The sequence below is a fragment of the Bactrocera oleae genome, chromosome 6 (assembly GCF_042242935.1).
Source record: "Bactrocera oleae isolate idBacOlea1 chromosome 6, idBacOlea1, whole genome shotgun sequence".
Taxonomy (NCBI): domain Eukaryota; kingdom Metazoa; phylum Arthropoda; class Insecta; order Diptera; family Tephritidae; genus Bactrocera; species Bactrocera oleae.
This window is the reverse complement of record NC_091540.1, coordinates 11984856-12003913: the sequence shown is the minus strand read 5'-3', so window position 1 is coordinate 12003913 and position 19058 is coordinate 11984856.

Genomic DNA, 19058 nt, shown 5'->3' with positions numbered 1-19058 from the left:
GATAGTCTGTTTTGAGAAACCCATAGGCGCGCTTTGATGTTACAAAAAATGGTATATAGAGTCTATATTAATAATGGGTGGATAATTGTTGCCTTCTATCTTTGATTATATCGAAATTTATCTGCTCTTTTCACCTTTCATCGATCCTCTGATTATCCCAGTAGAACTTTTGCTGATATTAAGTCCTCTGGTGCCTTGTACTAACAAAAATAGCTTTCAGTAGTGGATCGTCATGTGACTTTATCTATAGACTCTGGCGCCATGTCCGAGCAAAATGTTTTAACTAGTAATTTCATGATCTCAAAAGTTATTGTGGCAAAGCAAAAAGTATAAAAGCATTTCTAATCTATTTAAGAGAATAAAAAAATATTCGCGATATTTCCGAAAGTGTTTAGTATACTAAACCACCTTAATTTGTTGTACTAGTGTTTATGCATTTCAATCTATTTGATTAGCAGCATTTATTGTCGCAAAATTATAGTTTTTAATTGTATTAATTGTTTTCTAATACGATTTTGCAATCGTGCTACATTTGTTAAAAGGTCAAATTACTTAGTTATAATATATTCCAAACATATGTACACTATGGCAATTAATTTATGATGAAAGCACATTGCCGACAAAGTTTGTTTATCCAACGTAAAATGTTCGTAAGCTCTCAAGCGCAAAGCTTTACATACGCGGTTGCAATGCAGCGTTACATTCAAGACTATGAAGTTACATACTGTAGGTTGTTATGAGATGAAGAAAAGATAAACAGGAACTACAAGAAAACATTTTCTTGAAAATCACTTCGAAAACATATATGTGGAAGCCACAGTTGCTACTTTGCAACTATTTGCTATGGCTTAAACCAGCCAAGGTTCAAAACAAGGACACATAAGGAGACGACAAGCGACAGGCAGCATCTGTCAAAAATTAAAATGCACACATTCTTATGGGCTTAGTTATTTAAACAGCAGCACTACCTCACGACAGCAGTCTTGCTGTTGTCGCTTTCGCTAAATTAAAACCAGTTGTAATTTTGCCGACGACAATGGGCAGTTGTATTGTTGCCACTAATATGTGAAAAGAAAATTATTCAAAGCTCTAATAAATGCAATGTTACTTTATCAATATATTTGTAATAACAAGTGAAAGTTTTAAACAATGCATCGACTTATTTATTTATTTTTTTGGACAAAAAATTTAGTTTTGAACAAAACATTTCAGTTTCTTGAAGTGAAAGGTTTTAGTATGGCAACAACGAAATTGTGTACTTCAGCTGTTTGATATGTAATATGATCAGCCGTATTAAAAATGTGCAAGAAGCTGGCTTCAGGACGATATTTGGCGACCAGAAAATATCGCTTTAGTGCAGTCGTGTCGTGCCGTCATCTTTGTATACAGAGCATCAATCTTTAGCTCCACAATCGGTTGGTTGTCCTCATTGGTTCATTGAATTTTGTCTCATTACTTCGCTTTGACATAAAATTTCTTTAAACAGAAACATCATTGCCTTTGTAGAAAAGTCTTCATAACCCACTTAACCCATCACTGACTAACCATTTTTCGCTGGTGCATTTCGCGTGCGATCTTCGGCGTGTAAAATAAATAGCGATAGATACTGATTATATCAGTGATGAGAAATACAAAAACAATACCAACAACTAAAGCGAACCGCTATGGTTGGCGGTTGAAAATAAACGAAATCAAATAAAGTGAAGCGAAATTGCTTCTAGCAACAGTGACAATTGCCAACTATTACACTCGCAATTAGAGATGCCCGCCTCCGCGCCGGTCTACTAGCTTCCAGTGAAATAATCGAGACAAAAACTAAAATTTGTTTGTTTTTATTTTTGTATTTTGTTGCCAATTGAGTGGTCGCAAAGCATGCAAGTACATTTTAGCCAAGAGTAGATTTGTAACTATGCATACATACATATATACACTACATGTGTGTGTGTATGTGTGTGGTTCGGGTGAATAGTAAATAAGGAAACAGCGCGAACTAATGCTTTGTGTAAATAAATAAAATCATTGCGCAACTAACTGCACATAGCGACAGTGAGGCGAAACTACAGGTAATCTGCAAATATATGTATCCGCCAATTTAATATCTATACATACACACATATATACATACATACATACAAACACACATGCACAGTGTTGTGTGCTAAAGCAGCATCTACGTCGAACGTGGAAAATTTTCGTGAGTCAGCACTTGATGGATTTCTTTGAATTGTAATAGAAATTAACCACGGGTTAGCTAGTAATATTTAATGCGCTCTTACACGCACGCACAAGCGTACACACTAGATGTACATACATATGTGATTATTCAAACTTTTGCCAAGCGGCCATGTTCATTAACATTTTCCCATTTTAACCATTTTATCCACTTTATCCATTTTTCCTATTAAAATTTTATATGAGCAAAAAAGAGTTAATTTCGTTTTTCAATTAAATATTAACATTTCCTACTGTTTCCATGGGTCAAATCGCTACCGCTTTGTCGTGAAACGCTCTAAGCTGCCTCCGTGGCGTTTTCTAGTTTTTCGGTTTGTCGGTCATTTCGATTTTTGCTGAATCACCTGCATTAAGTGTTTAATTTTTTGTTATTTCATTGCCTCTTCATGTTAGCGTATTGTTAGCTCGTTCGCAAATAATTGTTTAAATGAATTTTGTACGCGCTTGGTAGTGTATGTATTGATCGACATGCTCATGTCGCATGATTTTCGCGTTTCAACACTTTATTATGCACTTGTTAGCTGTTGTTGTTGTTATTTGGTTGGTTTTTGGGAAATGTGTAGTTTTTAAAAATATAATTTTAGAACACAATTTAATGTTTTAGTAGAAATCTATGCAAATCGACCATGTGTAATATCGATCTCACTGCATACTAACCCTTATGCTAACCCTTGCTTAAGGTCCTAGGCTATGCTACCACAAAAATTATGTTCTACATTTGTTTCATAAAATGTTATATAGTGAATACCTTAGTTTTGTTTGCTGTAATTGCTTGCACGCTTTGCACGACAGAATCTCAAGTAGTATCAGTAGATCGATGTGTATCGAGTCATCATGAGCTGTGCTAGTTTTCTATACACAAATACTTCGTTGCTGTGTACCTATTTATGTGTGGCAGAAGTGGTTCATCCAAGCAGTAGTTATCAAGTTTTTTTTTAAATTTTTTTTTTTATACCCTGCTATGACTTTTCTTATGTTTTTCGTTAAAAGACAAGCCTCTCCTAGCTTTACTTTTAATCCTTTGTAGAAAGTTTAAAATTAGAAAGAAGCTAAAGCGACGATAGCAGCGTTTATATTGCCATTCCGCTGTCCATTTTTTCTCGAATAACGTAGTTTTATGCTTATGCTACTTTTATGTGCGCCCAATACTTAAATTAGCTTTGTCCAAGCTGTCCTCTAGGGTTCGTATGCGATTGCGTAGATGTTTGACATGGTAGCGTTATTTAAAAAAAAAAATTTAATTCGCTCCACAAATACAAGTTTCGCGTACTTCTTGAAGTGATTTATTTTCAAACTATGATTCTCACCTTGTTTACAAACATGTTTTGCCAGCAGACATGCGTAAGAGTTGAAATTAGTATGGATTACTTATTGGTAATATTTGTATTATAATAGATGTACTAACATAGATTATTTCAGTAAATATTTTTGAAAAAAAAATTCATATTTATTTGCTAATTTTGGTTGTTATTTGTTATAAAAAATTTGCATTTAACGTAAACACATTTCGCAAAACAAATTACGCACAACTACATTTTATAAATAAAACTTGGATCATACTATGAAGTCTAACCTTTCATAACAACCACTCAAAATAAACAACGCGTTATCTAAGAAAACTAAAGTTAATGTAATTTTTCAAGCAATTTTATAAATATAAAAATATATATAAAACAATAAAGCAATATTTTTTTTTTATAAAATACTTAACAAATGGAACGCCGCTTGTAAGTGGCCGATTAGCAATACGAATAAGTCAAAATATGCGAAAATAACTTGAGAAATGCCTGAAAGGAATTTGTTGTTGTCAGCGCTCATTTAGACTACCTTCATTGCCTTTTTTCACCGCTCGACCCGCTTGCCAATCTGCCTTTGAGGTTTTCAATTATATTTTTGTTATTCGGAAATTGCTGCCAAAATAGTTTATGAGTGCAAAAATGGTCAAGAGACCGCAAAGAAATCGACTTCCTTTTTCTAATAGCATGCAGCAGACCACAATATAATAAAAAAAAAAAAGAAACCTGCACCATCTCTTTTCATAGTTTATTCGACCGCAGTCGACCACTCAAGCAATTTGTCGCTGTTGCCATACCAAAGACTGCTGCCTTGGCTGTCGTGCGGCAACAATTCAATTTCCCAAATTCCGAAAATTCACTGTAAATATTTATGCCCATATAGATCCACAGTATACACACATGCATACACACATACAAGTATGTGCTACAAACAAATGAACTGGCCGCAAAGGCAATTGCAATCCCACAATAATGACAGACAAGCGCACAATAATTGACAACTGCCAACCGACAGCTGGCAACAGTCAAACACACAGCCACAGAGACACAGAAACAGTACAACAGCAGTATTCAATAGCCACTGGAAGCAGCAACAACAACAATAGGGTAATCAATAAACGAGAGTTGATACTGATCCCAGCAAACATATGCGCTTTATGCTTACCAACAACAACAGCTAGCTTGTTGTTGCCATAGCCGCTCATCTGTTCATCTATTTGTTTGGACTGTGTGAAAATTCTCGGGAAATTCGTAATTCCAACTGTACTGATAAGGTGAGTGCGCTCACTTCTCTGATTGACAACATTAAATGAAATTCGCGCTAAAAAATCGAAAATCAAACAAAGTGTCAAAGCAATGCCGCATTTGTGTTAAGTGATTGTGATTAGCCGCAAGCGAGTGTTAATGCGAAAAGTCGAGATAGATACTCGCATATATATGTATAAGTAGAAGGTGAGATCAGCATACCTTTTTGGATTATTAAATGGAAGCAAGAATTCTCGATTTCACTTAGAAATGTTCAAGAAAAAATTATTTCTAGTTCTGAAAACTAAGATGTTCTGGGAGAATAAAATGTGTTCAATAGTTTTTTTAAATGGAAAAAATGATTGTTATTTTTTAATTCTGCTATTCCATGAGTTATGATAACTAGAGTGCGTGACATTATTATTGCGGAATCAGTTATACTTATAAACTTACTTATTAAAATTCTGAAAATATGCATCTTCTGTAATTTCAATCAACATATCTTAAGTAATCAGCCAAAATTGATCTAATAACTAAACTATTGATCGTTATTATCGATAAGTGTCGTAAAAGACAAAAGCTTCAAAAATAAATTCAACTTTTAATGAAATTAAATTCTAGCCCTTATCAGCGAAGTTAAGCAGAGCAGTTAAAATTTAGTCGAAAATGTATGGAATTATCGTTGAAAAAACTGACATGAATTAAATTCAGTTCAATGCTCAATCTTTGCACAGAAATTTAAAAAATCGATAATATATTAAATTATCGATAATATTATCGAGACATCACTAAACGAAATTTTTATTATCGATAAATATTAATAAAATCTTTCTAAAATCACTATAAGCGCTTAGTTTGTTATTTTTTCGATAAAAAAAAATGTTAATCGAAAAATCGATTTTTAAAGAAGTATTTTTTATAAAAATTTGCTTTAAAGTTCTATTTAATAATAAACTATTGCGTAAAAATACTATATATTAGCATATGATAACATACACTTATGTATAAGGCAAAGCAAAAGCGCAGCATACTGAATTTATCGTTAAAAAATTATGAAAAATGCCGGATGATTTGCTTAAACTATAAATTATACGGATGATATGATATCTAAGTGTCGTTACGGCCACTTTTAATATGTATTGTTAAGTAATTTTATTTTACTGTATTCAGTAATGTGTACAATTTCATCATAGAATGATATGCGCAAGACCAACGTTTACAAATATATTATATTAAATTTTATTAATAAATAAACAAAACTATCGATTCTGGTGGAAAGAAAATCCACAAATTATTCATGAACAGCCATTACATTCAACTAAATTGACAGTTTGATGAGATTTTTGTTCTGGAAGAATCAGCGGTGCGTATTTCTTTCGAAATGAAGCTGGTGACATCGTTACTGTCACTGAAGAGCGCTATAAATCGATGTTTACCAACTTTTTATGGCCGCAATTGAAAGAAGTTGATCTTGACAATATCTGGCACTAGACAGACGGGGCTACGTGCCACACAGCACGTGCAAAAAACGAGTTATTACGTGAAAAGTTTGGAGACTCGATAATTTTAAGAAATTGTGACATCGAATGGGCTTCAATAAGTTATGATTTAACACCATTAGACTACTTCTTGTAGGGTTATTTGAAGTCATTGATCTTTAGCAATAAACCAGACTCTCTTCAAGCTTCAAGAAGTCAATATTGAGCTTGGTGTTCATAATATGCGACTTGATTTAGTGGAAAAAGTACTCGAAAATTGGGTATATCGAATTTATTTCTGCAAAAGAAGTCGTGGCAGCCATTTGAATTATGATATATACAGAACTTAATTGTATTGATTGTACTTCACATTAAATAAAAAAAAACATTTTCATTTATCATTATCAATTAGCGAGTTTTTTTTTCTTTTTTTTTTTAAATCATATCACGCTTTTTGGAAAAGCCTTTTTAATATCGATATGTGTACTAGATATTGAATTGTACAAAAATTATCGGAACTCGTCCAACAAATCGCTTTCAGCACATAGAAAATACTTAACCATGGAAAAATGTAACTCATACGCCACAGCGCACGTGAAAAGCGTATCCTCGGTATTGGTATACTTAAATATGCCTACTTAAGATATTAATCTATGATATATATCATTATGTAAACTGGATAACATTTTTCTGAAAACAAATTTTCATTTTATTAGCCTTTATTGAGGGCTTGACACAATCGCATTAAAACAAAGTGACAGCTGTGTTTGCTTCGGAGAAGTGTAGTTGCACTATTCGCGCTGATTTCAACACTATTATAAAGAAATTACGTTAAGCTATTTCATATTAAAAACTAATATATTACAATCTAAGTCAATGTGTGTGCTGCCACACACTGCCGGGCGTAAATTATGCACACACAGCTACAAGTACCTATATGTAAGTACACACATCTCAGCGCGTTGTTTACAGCGAAAAATTGAGTGACCACAAAACCATGATAACCACAATGTGTACTCAAAAGTTTTGCCAAAAACAAAGGGCAGCGTAATGATTTCATGAATGAATGGAATTTTTTACGAAACTGATATAAACAGTTAGATATTTTCTCATAAATAAAATGAGCTGATAAGCGTAAACAGAAAACCACGGCGTTTCAATAAACAAACCACTGCGTGGCTATGAGTTTGTATGCATGTATAACTGTTTATAAAATGCTTGCCATGTGGCCTACCCGCTGCAGTAAACAAAAACATAAATAATAGCAAGCGTACCAGAACTGCCAAACGGAATTGACAAGCAAAGTACAATATTTATACCGAGCTGATGACGAATGTGGCTAGTACACTTGTGTGTGTGTGTGTGTGGAGCTTATCAACAGCCGGAAAAACATGACACCGCAAGCGTAGTGGTTGGTCTGATTGAGTGCTTTGGAACAGCGCAAACTTAACGTTGCTGGCTTAAGCAAGATAAAAACAACAAAAAATTAATTAAATTTTTTTTAAATGAATTTTGCAATAAACTATTTTATTTAAGCCCGCAAGTGTACATGTGCTTGCCAAATGCAGATTTGTGTATCTACATACATACATATGTGCGTTTCTTATGCGTGCGGCCATGCGGCAAATTTCTTGACCAGCTAATAGCAGGTGCTTAACCGGCAAATCGCGTAGGCGTATTTATTTATATTTTCTCCCAACAAACTGCTGCAATTTTAATAATTTTTTTATATTTAATATTCTTTTAAATTTTTTTTCATTGAGGCGAATGACCAACACGACGCGCTGCGACAAACGCATACACTTACGCACGCACGCACGCACTTATACTTGTATGTGAACTTATATTAATACATACATGCATACATACATACACACATATATAAATACTATATGCACCCATTCGGCCGACCCAGCCGCTTTGCGCGTAGCGTCCGCGTCAGCAGCGTTTGCTCGCGCTTGGACTTTTCTTCTCGTTTACTTGTATATTCCGCATAACTACGGCCAGAATGTGTGTGTATGCCTGTGCGCGTGTATATGTTGCGGCAACATGTTGTTGACGTCGTTCATGAGAGTTCATTCAACCAACGGCCGGCAGCCAGCGACCAGCGCCACACTAGCCTTAAGTTTACTAAACTCTTTCATTAAGCGCTTTTCTCTCTGTTGTACACACACACGCACACATACATATTTGTTGCTATATTTGCGCGTAGCTGTTAATGCAAAATATGTCACATTTTATTAAAATTCTTGCGAATGTTTATTTTGGTTCTTTAGTTTCGCGCAGCCACTTGCCACTTATTGGTTTTGCCTGCTTCTCCTTCCACTTTTTTTCTTCAATTCAACGCGTTGTTTGTTTGTGCGTGGGCCGTTCATGTTGGTTTTGGCTGCAAATGCGCGACACGTGCTCTAGTAAATTAGCTTACAAATGTTTATAGGCCCATACATACGTACATATGTATATCTGTACTTAGCTAAATATGTATATGGAGCACACACACACATATGTATGTATATACTTATATTAAGGATATAGTTGACGAGTAGTTGGCACGAAAAGTCAAATTAGCTTAACAAAAATAGCATGAGACACGAAAAGTTCAGAGCTTGATTTTAAATATTAATTTTATGGGGCACTAAAATAAAACTTGCCGCTGCCATTAAACTATTAAAATTATTAAGAGCATAAAAAATTAATTACGTAATTTATAGGTATACGTTTTGTATATGTATGTATGCATGTATATGCAATTGGAATTTAAATTCGAAGGCGTGTGGGTGTGATGATTTGCTAGTTTTTGATTTTAAGCATAAATATCTTAAAAATGACATTTAATCATTGGTTGCAGTCCAAAAAGATTCGAAGACGTTCGAAGTTACAAAAATTAAAATAAGCTCAATAGTTCATCTTTAGCATATGCTAGTGAGACTTTGAGCACTACATTTTCCTCAAAGTTATATAAGTAAATAGAATCAGTTTAAAAGATTGTGGCATACTCCCAACTAGCAAAGTAACAATTAGTGACTAAAAATAAAAGAGTGAAAAAAATACTCAAGGTTCCAAAATTGATAGAGGCCTGACTGTCTTAATATTCCAATCAAATTTCCGGTATCTAAGTGCACGTATTTCGATTTCCTTTTTTTGAGTACTGCTATATGTTTTCGTACTTATATGTATGTATGTATGTACGTCTGAGTTAGATTTTGCTTAGACCCATCACTTCTTGTGCAAAAAAATCAGCAGTTGAAGTACCACTAATTTCTGTATTAATCACGTAACACTTCTTCAATTATTTTTATTGCTTCTATGCTCTAGACGGTGTTAATATTTTTTATCCACAGTTCAGTGCTCGTGCTTCAGTCTAGAGTTCGTGGATATTGCATTTGTGAGCCGAATTTTCTGCTGGGATCAATTATGGTATTTATAACCCTTTATGTGGCAGCTGTGGCACCACAAAAAAAAAGTTTTATAAGCGTGTTAATTCGCTCTGGGAGATTTTTACAAACTAATTTTCGTTCGCACAACATAAAGAAAAAGATTTCCACTAACATGAGTCTCAGTTTTTTCTGTCATTTTAGCTTCTCTTTTTATACCCTGAACATACGCAAATTACTCCCTTAGTTTTGGAAATATCGATCTTAAATTTAGCATATGACCGTTTCTCACGAAGAAGCTGCTCATTTCAAACTGAACAATCGGAATCAAGTTCTTAGATGGAAAACCATTTCATTTGAGGGTATAACTGCACGAAATTTAAAACGCGTCATTATCTAAAGCAGTATTGGAATCTCCGAAGAAATTGTTCAGATCGGATCACTAAAGCATATTGCTGTCATACAAATTGAACAATCGGAATCAAATTCTTTTAAGTAACCTTTTGTATTTGTAAGGGTATTACAGCTTCGGTGCAACTGAAGTTAACGTTTTTTCTTGTTTTTAATTAAAAACTTCATTCACAAAACCATTTTACATTTCCCTGCGTCAAATGCGAAAAGGGAAGCTTTGAATAAAATATTTTTAACTTTACTTTTTTCGCTGCTTTTGTTTGTGGCCTGGTGCATGCTAAACTACAACCATGAAGCCACACAGAGACGTCAACGCCTGCCATTGACACTGACAGCTATGTTTGACATTTCTTTTAATTACTAGTTCCGGCAAAATTAATTTCAAAACTTTTCAAAATTATTTTGCAATCATTTTAGTGAAAACACACTATTTTAATTTTACACAACAGCTTTTGCTTACGTTGGAAAAATATATATACATACATATATGCATAGATATGTACAATTTATAAAAATAAAAAATACATGCAATTTGTTTGTGTTTATTCAAAATATATATATGTATATATATATATATGTATATGTATAAGCAATTCTAAGAATGCCAAGGTCGTTTCCCGTATTCAGGCACTTATCAAAACCACAAAGTTGAAAAAGCGTAACAGTAACACAGTATATTGTGTTATACTAAACCAATAAAAAAAATTATAATTTATAATTTCGGTTCTGCGAAATGTCACACTTAGCGGCACTCTCGACATCAAAAGATTAAAGATTTTTTTATTATTATATTTAATGTCAGAATTGTCTGATAAGTTATTAGAAAACAACTGAAAGGCGAGAAAGTTCAAAAAAGTCAATTAGAGCTTGAAGCAACGAACAAGAAAACAAATTTTGTTTACTAATTCGTTTACTTCAAGCACCATATACATGTAGATATACATATACATACAACTTACATACATATATGACTAAAAATATTTTTAAAATAATATACGTCAACAAAGCGGAATTTCATCAAATCAACGCACTCTACCGCAGAGCAATAATTATCGCTATAAAAATATTTTTTTAACGGCAGCTCACAGGAAACCGTAGTATTTTTGTGTATTTTGGTTTTACTACAAATAAATAAATATTTTTTTTTAACTTAATAAAATAAACTTTAATCTCAGTTACTAAGCAAGCAAGCAAAGAAATTCCTGCACAGCGGATTTGTCAATCAAGCGCAGCGAATGGACTTGTAGCCATATTTGTGGCAACCATGCAAGCAGTCGTGTGAGTATAATATTATTATTACATCAGCAAATTGAAGGGCAAATCAAGGGCTTGCCAAGCATGTATACCAGCACAACTTAACAGCAGCGACAACAACACCTCTTGTTGCTCATCATATTAACAAACAGCTGAATTTGATTTTGTGTTGCAGTAATCGTAATAAAAACGGCAAAAAAAACAACAACTAATGCATACCATACTACTTGACACCTTTTCAAGGTTTGCCAAAAATCGATTAGAGATTACCGCTAGCAATTGCCAAAAGCCATAAACATTGAGCGACAATGAAACGTAACTGCTGGGCAACAACACAACTACTCCGTTACATGGCAGTGCTTGCTGCTCTGCGCATATCACTGCCACCTCACTGGACTCATACGTACACATTTTGCACGTGCTTGCGACGGTTGTGGCAAAGTTATGACAATAATTACCTTACTCCTTCGTCTATCGCTTTAACGGTAATGTTAACTGTTTTATAAAATTTCACAATATGCTGCAATTTTTCAAGGAATGTGTTGTAGAACCGGATTTCAGTAGCAAATATATTTCAATTTCAATTTTTAGAACACAACCTAATTATTTGGCTAAGAAAGCTGTTATTATATATATGTATATATTATATATATGTTGCCATATATTTGTTTATAAAATATAAATATCTAAGTTTTTTAGTTTAGAAGCATTCACAGTGCTAACTCTCTTCATACTTGAACAACAAACAAACTATTTATCCCTAAGGCATCCTAACCTCACTTATATTCGAAATCAGTTTAATATAAAGAGTCATAATTTTAAGTGATCCAATTTAGCTTAACGTAAGAAAATCTCTTTTACGTAATACGCTCTTAATAAGTTTGGGTAACAATTATTAAACCAAACTAGTTTAATTGAGCAATTTTTAAAATAACTGTTGGGCTTTTAGAGAAAGTGTTTGAAAATGCAGAACAATTTTTATAAGAAACTATTTAAAAATATACGAAAAATTTATCAGATTTTAAGGGATTATTGCAAATACAATTGTTTAAAATTTTTCCAAAATTCCTTCAATTTTTAAGAACATTTTTGGATTTTTGGAGAAACGGTTTTAAAATGCAGACAAATTTAGTTAAAAGAAAATATTCCAAAAAATAAAATTTATCAGATTTTACGTATTATTGCAAATAATTTGATCTGTTCAAAAAAGTTTCAAAGCTCACTGAATTTTTAAAACACTTTTGGGTTTTTAGAGAAGAAACTATTCAAAAATATACGAAAAATTTATAAGATTTAAAAGGATTATTACAAACATCTTAATTTGTTCAAAAAAGCTTCCCAATTCATAAAATTTTTAAAAAAAGTGTAGGTTTTCAGAAAAAGTGTTTCAAAATGAAGAATAAAAGATAAATGTCCATAAATCGTTGAAAGAAATTATTTAAAAATATGCGAAAAATATATAAGATTTTAAAGGAGTATTGCAAATACCTTTATCTGTTCAAAAAATTTTCAAAATTTATGTAACTTGAATTTTTTTGACCAGAGAGGGTTACAAGTGGTATACTAGCTTTGTCAGAAAGATGGGTAAAAGCTTTGCCTAGCGATGTGCATTACTTCGAATAACTCATATTAATTTCCTTACAACAAAATTGCATTTTCATAAAAAAAAGCGAGCACATAGTTGCGTAGTGAAGTGTGAAAATGAAAAAATGCAGATTAGGTCACTTTTGAAATGAAATCGAATTTATTGTAAAACTTTAGCTAGTTCCAATAAAACATGGTCGTAAACATGTTTTAGCCTCTCGCTAATATATACCGATACTTTAATAGGCGCATCGTTTGTGTTGCTATGGGACTTGCGCTTGCCTCAACTTTCAGCGCTCAAAAAAGACAGACACTACTTCGAATATATTAAAATTTGCCTGACGATAGTATTAATGTTGCCTAGCAACAACAAATATATCACAAGCAAGAAATAAATTCTTTTCGATTTAATTTTTATGCTCTCGCAACATGTTTTCTTTTAATTTTCATTAATGAACAACAGAATTGCAAGTGTTTATGTGTGCGTGCGTGTGTCAGCGTTTTGTAGTGATTTATTTTTTATTTTTCAACCCCACCGAGGGCAGCTGACATTATTAGTTTTGTGTGTTGTTGTTTCTGGCTCTCTTCACAGAATGTAAAATTGTCAGCAACATGAGCAAGAAACATGGCCAGAAGTATACACTTGCAATTGGCACTGCGAACGTGCTGCGCGCTGACAACAACAAATAGCCTGTCAGACACTCGGCCATAAGTCAGTAGCCAGTGGCGAAAATGTGTTGTATATTTTTCATTACTATAAATATTTCTTTTAATTTCACATTGCTGTGATCATGTACTTGTTGTTGTTGCTTATTATTTCCCATCTGTGCTGATATAGTTTGGACGCGATCGCCTTGTATCGGCCCGTACATATTTGTAGTACACACATGCGTCACACGCTCATGTGCCGCGGGCTACGTAAACAACCGCCAGCGCCCCCAAACTTCTACAACGAACTTTCCAAGAGTTAAACTGTTTCTCGACGTGGCACTTTCCGTAACACTCGCTGTAGAAATGAAAAAGCTGAAGTTTGACATCCGGAAATTCTTGCATTTCCCATTTAATTTTTAATTACTTTGAAGTTGTATTACGTGTACCAACGATATAAATATATATATATGTATATGTGTGTGTGTGTATGTGTACCTCATTCTTAAGTGTCCTCTGGTAGTTAAGTACGTCTGTGGGTATATGTGTCCACATAGTGCTTTATTACGCCAGCTGATGCCCGTGCAGCGCAGCCATCAACTAACCGCCCTCTCCGCTGTTCCAGCTGCTAGACAACCAGTCGTTCATTCACCAAAAAACAACAAAAAAAAAACGTAGAGAGAAAATTGCTGTCCACAGCGCTGGACAACCACTCATACTCGCAAACACGTCCATCATCATCGATCCTACGGCGCTCGTTACTCGCCGCTGTGGCTCTTGCACTGCCTCTGGCTCGCATATCCATTTAAAGTAATTGCTTGTAATTGGTTTTATTGATTGGCATGTGAAATTTATAAGACAAGTTTTGCGCTGAACGCTTCTCATCGATGGCACTTGGTACAATATGCATTTCAGTGGAATTGACGCGTCGAACAAGCATTTCTATAATGGACAAGACCCAGCGCGCCAATGGGCCAATCGGAATCGCGTTACCGAATAGGGTTGCAGCTTTATTATAGCGTAAGCCAAGTGTAAACATATGCGGCTTGGAACTGTCGTTATCATAGACGTTCCCATAGTTTAATACGAACTTAGAGCGGAAGCGCAGTTCAGGTTAGAAGCTTGCTAATTAAGAATCAGGAACGGAGTTTTGTTGTTGAGCTTGAGGTTCAATGAATCTTTACATTGCAGATAGGAATCTGTTCTAAGCTGAAAACTTCAAGCAATTTTCAATAGAAAAGATTTTGAAGAGTATAACTGTAAAGAAGTTTATCATCTAGTTAATAATATTTTAAGATATTTTATTGTTAGAACCGACCTAGGCTCAACTTGCCTCTAATAAACATCCTGACGGCTAGCGTGGTTTGGTTTTAGGCTTTGTAGGGTTCAACAATAGATTATAATCGGTTAGTAATTACATAATCTTTTAGCAAAAAGAGACTTACGAACCTGCTTACACCGTTGCTGGTCTCTTAAGTTCATGAAGATTTCTGACTGCCGGTAGTCAGAAAGTTGACAAGCCGGTTTTAAACTCGCTGATAAGCGAAAACTGCAGAAAACTTCAATTATTTGAATTAAAATTATTCCCAAAATCGTACCTAGTATGAAGTGCGCTAGACTTTTTCAGCATAAAACTGTTTTGAATCGTATGCGTACTTCCAACAATCGTATACAACTTCCCGACCGCGTAGCTATTATCGATTATCCGATATGGACATTACTATAGGCTCTGGCGCCCTAATAAGCACGAGCACAGTTTCCAACTATTGTTTAGAGTAGATAGATAGACTAGAATAGAGGTATGCACCGCGACCTATGGTCCATTGTGCTCTCATTCTATAGAGTAACTAATTTCGCAAGGAGTAGCCATCAAAGTTGCGAACCATACGCTTTTGTTAGCATCAGCTATGTTGTTGTAGGCGCGGCTATAGCTATACTTTTATTTCGGAATATATACATATATATTTTAAAAGTCTGCTCCATTTATGTGAGATCTATCTTGGTGAACTCTAAATAGCATAATTTCCAGCTGCGGTAAACTCGTAAGTTTTGAACAATTCGAAACTACGAGTATAATCTAAGCATTTTTCCTACACTACGCTGCTCTACTTCTGATAGTTTCTTCAGCAATTTGCCAAGGCGACACCGCTGCCACTTTCAACACTATTAAACTTTTATTACACGGCAACAGCCAAAGCGTAGAAAAATTACACGTTCGAGTTGCTGTCATGAAATTGCCAATAATATGTAATTGTTGCAAACTACGAGTACTTACTGCGCCATGCAACCAACTAACATTTTTCTCTGCAACATCCTTGCCGGTGTCCAGCGACAGCCAAACGACACGGCCAGCGCAGTCTCGGAGTTAATGGCGTTCAGTTGCACTCAACCGCATGCAATGTTGACAGTTTTATGATTAGCCTTAGCTGAGCGAACCTAACCCAATATCTTAGCTTTACGAGTACATATCAATTACAGCTCATATGCTCATTTATAATTTATGCAATGAAAATTGGTGGTTGTAATGCAATTCGCAATGCCGCACGTTTCACGCGTCGCGTTAACCATTGTCGTTTGATAAGTGTGAGAATATTCACAGTAGACTCTAATTAGAATATTACGAGCTTAAGCGCATACAATGTATGACTTATTTATTTAACATGGAAATCGTGAGTTGTCAGACAGCAAAATGAAAACCGGTGAAATTGCATGCCTTTCATATGAGCCGATGATTTATTATTTTATTATTTAAATATTTTCTAAATAGTTAGTTATTGACTCACCTACACATTTAGCACACGCTTGCTGCGTTGGCTATGACTTACTGCGAAAAATATTTCTCAAGGCCTCTTTGCACGGCCTTTTTGTTTGTATATATATGCATATGTCAGATAAGCGGCCAGCGCGTGTAGCCAATCAGGCGACTAGTAGCTAGCTAGTCTAGAAATTAACAAAAATAAAGAACTTTAAATTAGTCATATCTGGCAATTGTGAGCTTACCAACGGTCGACACTTTTCGTGCGACTAGCAAATAAGGTCAAATTGGTGCGGTGGGGTGGTCCTGAGCGACTTTTAGTGATAAGGAGATTCAGCGCTAGTCATTGTACTTTGTATATAAGTACATATGTGCATATGTCCATGCATAGAGTTGTATAGACATTAGATAAAAGTGGAATTCTGATAGAAGCAGTTCATAAATCTAAGTAAATGTTGTAAAAATTGTTGAAACTGAAGAACCACACCACTATATTTTTCGTTCATGAAATGATAATTATATTTTAAAAAATTACTCATAAAAACTGGCCAGTGACGGCTAAAATATTAAAGCATATAATATTTTAAGTATCGACCGGTTCTACTGTAAAATAATAGTCCGCTATCGTCAGCTGATCGCATTTTTAATACTTATTTAGTCTTACGGTATGACTAAACTATGGAAATTTAACATATATAAATTTAACAATAAATTTGCCGTTGTTAGTATTTTATAGCGAATGCCATCAGCTAATATTTAATAACCAAATTTCAAACAATAAAATATAATTCATTAATATATCTAAACTCTGCGAAAGTTTGCTGCCGAACACCATATAATAAAATGTTGACAAAATCTCGATTGAGTTAAGAGATATTAATGCATAATATTTAAAAAGTCGATTGTTTGATCTTCGCACGTTACCTATTGTCTCTGGGCTTGAAACTGTAAAAATAGCATATTATAGGTATTACTAAAAGCATAAAGCTAACGAAACATCTTCTGCTGCGGCTTCAGCACTAATCATACTCGGTATATGTAGCGATGTATATGCTTTAAGCTTTTAGTCTGACACTACGAAAAATTTGACGCCAAACTTTAAGCATATTTCAAATCTACTCGATGTCATGTTTTACTAGGTTTGTTTTTGGCAACCAAACGACTGTTACACCTACTACATGCTAACCACTATTATATGTACTTCTTAGATCGTAATAAGCGCTTAACAGTTAGATCAGATATGTCATGTATCCAGTATAAGAAGCGCTGAACTGTCAACTGTAGTATACTATAACAGACTTGCGACTTGTGGAGTTGACAACTAATTGCATAGGTAAACAGAAAAGGTCGCGCATCCGGCGTTCTTCGAGAAATATAAATAGTAGATGCAGTTATAAAGTTTCACTTAAAAGTTAGTATATTTGCCGTTTAAATTCGCGCGCAAACATATTTTATGCTTAACAATAAACTCATGAATATTATGTTCACTTATAACTAGTTTATAGTGGCATACATATCTAGTATATTACACTTAAGACTATCGCACACATATCGAGGTCATTAACGATTTTCAACGCACGGTTTTTAAACGAAAATCCAGTTTACAAGCTTTCATCGATTTAACAAATCTTTCTATACGATAATTCATTTCAGGTCAGTAGTTTCATATGCACACGCACACAGATAAAAACGTCAGATACATAAATGTGTGTGTGTGTGTGTGTGTGTGTGTGCTGCTTAGTCAAGCGCTAAATTAAAACTTCACTCAACTAGATAGCTAGTGCGATGCAAATACACAAATAAATCGCGGCTATCAAAACGCTCCGCAACACTTGAAAGCAACAGCGGTGAGGTGGATATAGAGGAAGCATGAACGAGTGGCAGTCAAAAGTTGAAGTTGGATTGATGTTAGTCATTTGCTAGATCTCTACAATTAGACGCTCTAAATGAAAGAGCAACGTTGAACTGCCAATCAGTAATACAAAAACAATACAACAATAACAAGCGGCAACAAGCCTGCTAAGATCCACAAGTGTTTTTAAATACACAAACAACAACAAAAATTAGTAGACATTTCGAATTTGACGAATTGACAGACTTATGCGCATAGTGCTTGATGACTGCTGACAGTCCACCAACATAGCGCTCATTGACTCTTGACTGATCGCTACAAGTGGGCGCTGTTAAGAGGGCGTAACGCCGATCAAGTAGATTTTTGAGTTTTGCTACAAACGCAAACAGAGACACAATACGAAGTGGGCGTGACTGTGACAGCCCCCTTTTTTGCGCTCTTAGCATTCTGCCACTTTTTACTCATCCGACAGCGGCAGGCAATGGATGGCCAGTTAATAGCAGGGCGGGCACGCAATGTTTTGTAGGTGGACGCAGCGCTCGGCGTAGCCGCACCACCAGTTGCTAGGCTGACTCACTAAATTCATTTCGAACGTGTATATAGATATGCAGGCGGGCGCGCAGCTCGGCGGCTTAGCAACGCGTTGCGTTATGCGTTTAGGCGCCAGCTAAAAGCAAAGGTGCAAAGGTTAGTGTTGTGGCCAAATGAAAAGCTTAATTTTATTGTTTTTTTTCTGTTGTTGTTGCATTTACAATACAACATTTACTGCTGTAGATTACTAAGAGACTCCATTGCCTTTATTGTTTTTGCTTGTTGGCGCGCGAAATTTTTGTAGCAGCCCAAAAAATCAGATTTTACGTTGTCATGTCATGCCATGCTATGCCATACCATGTACCATCGACCATGGCAAGCGCACACATACATCACACG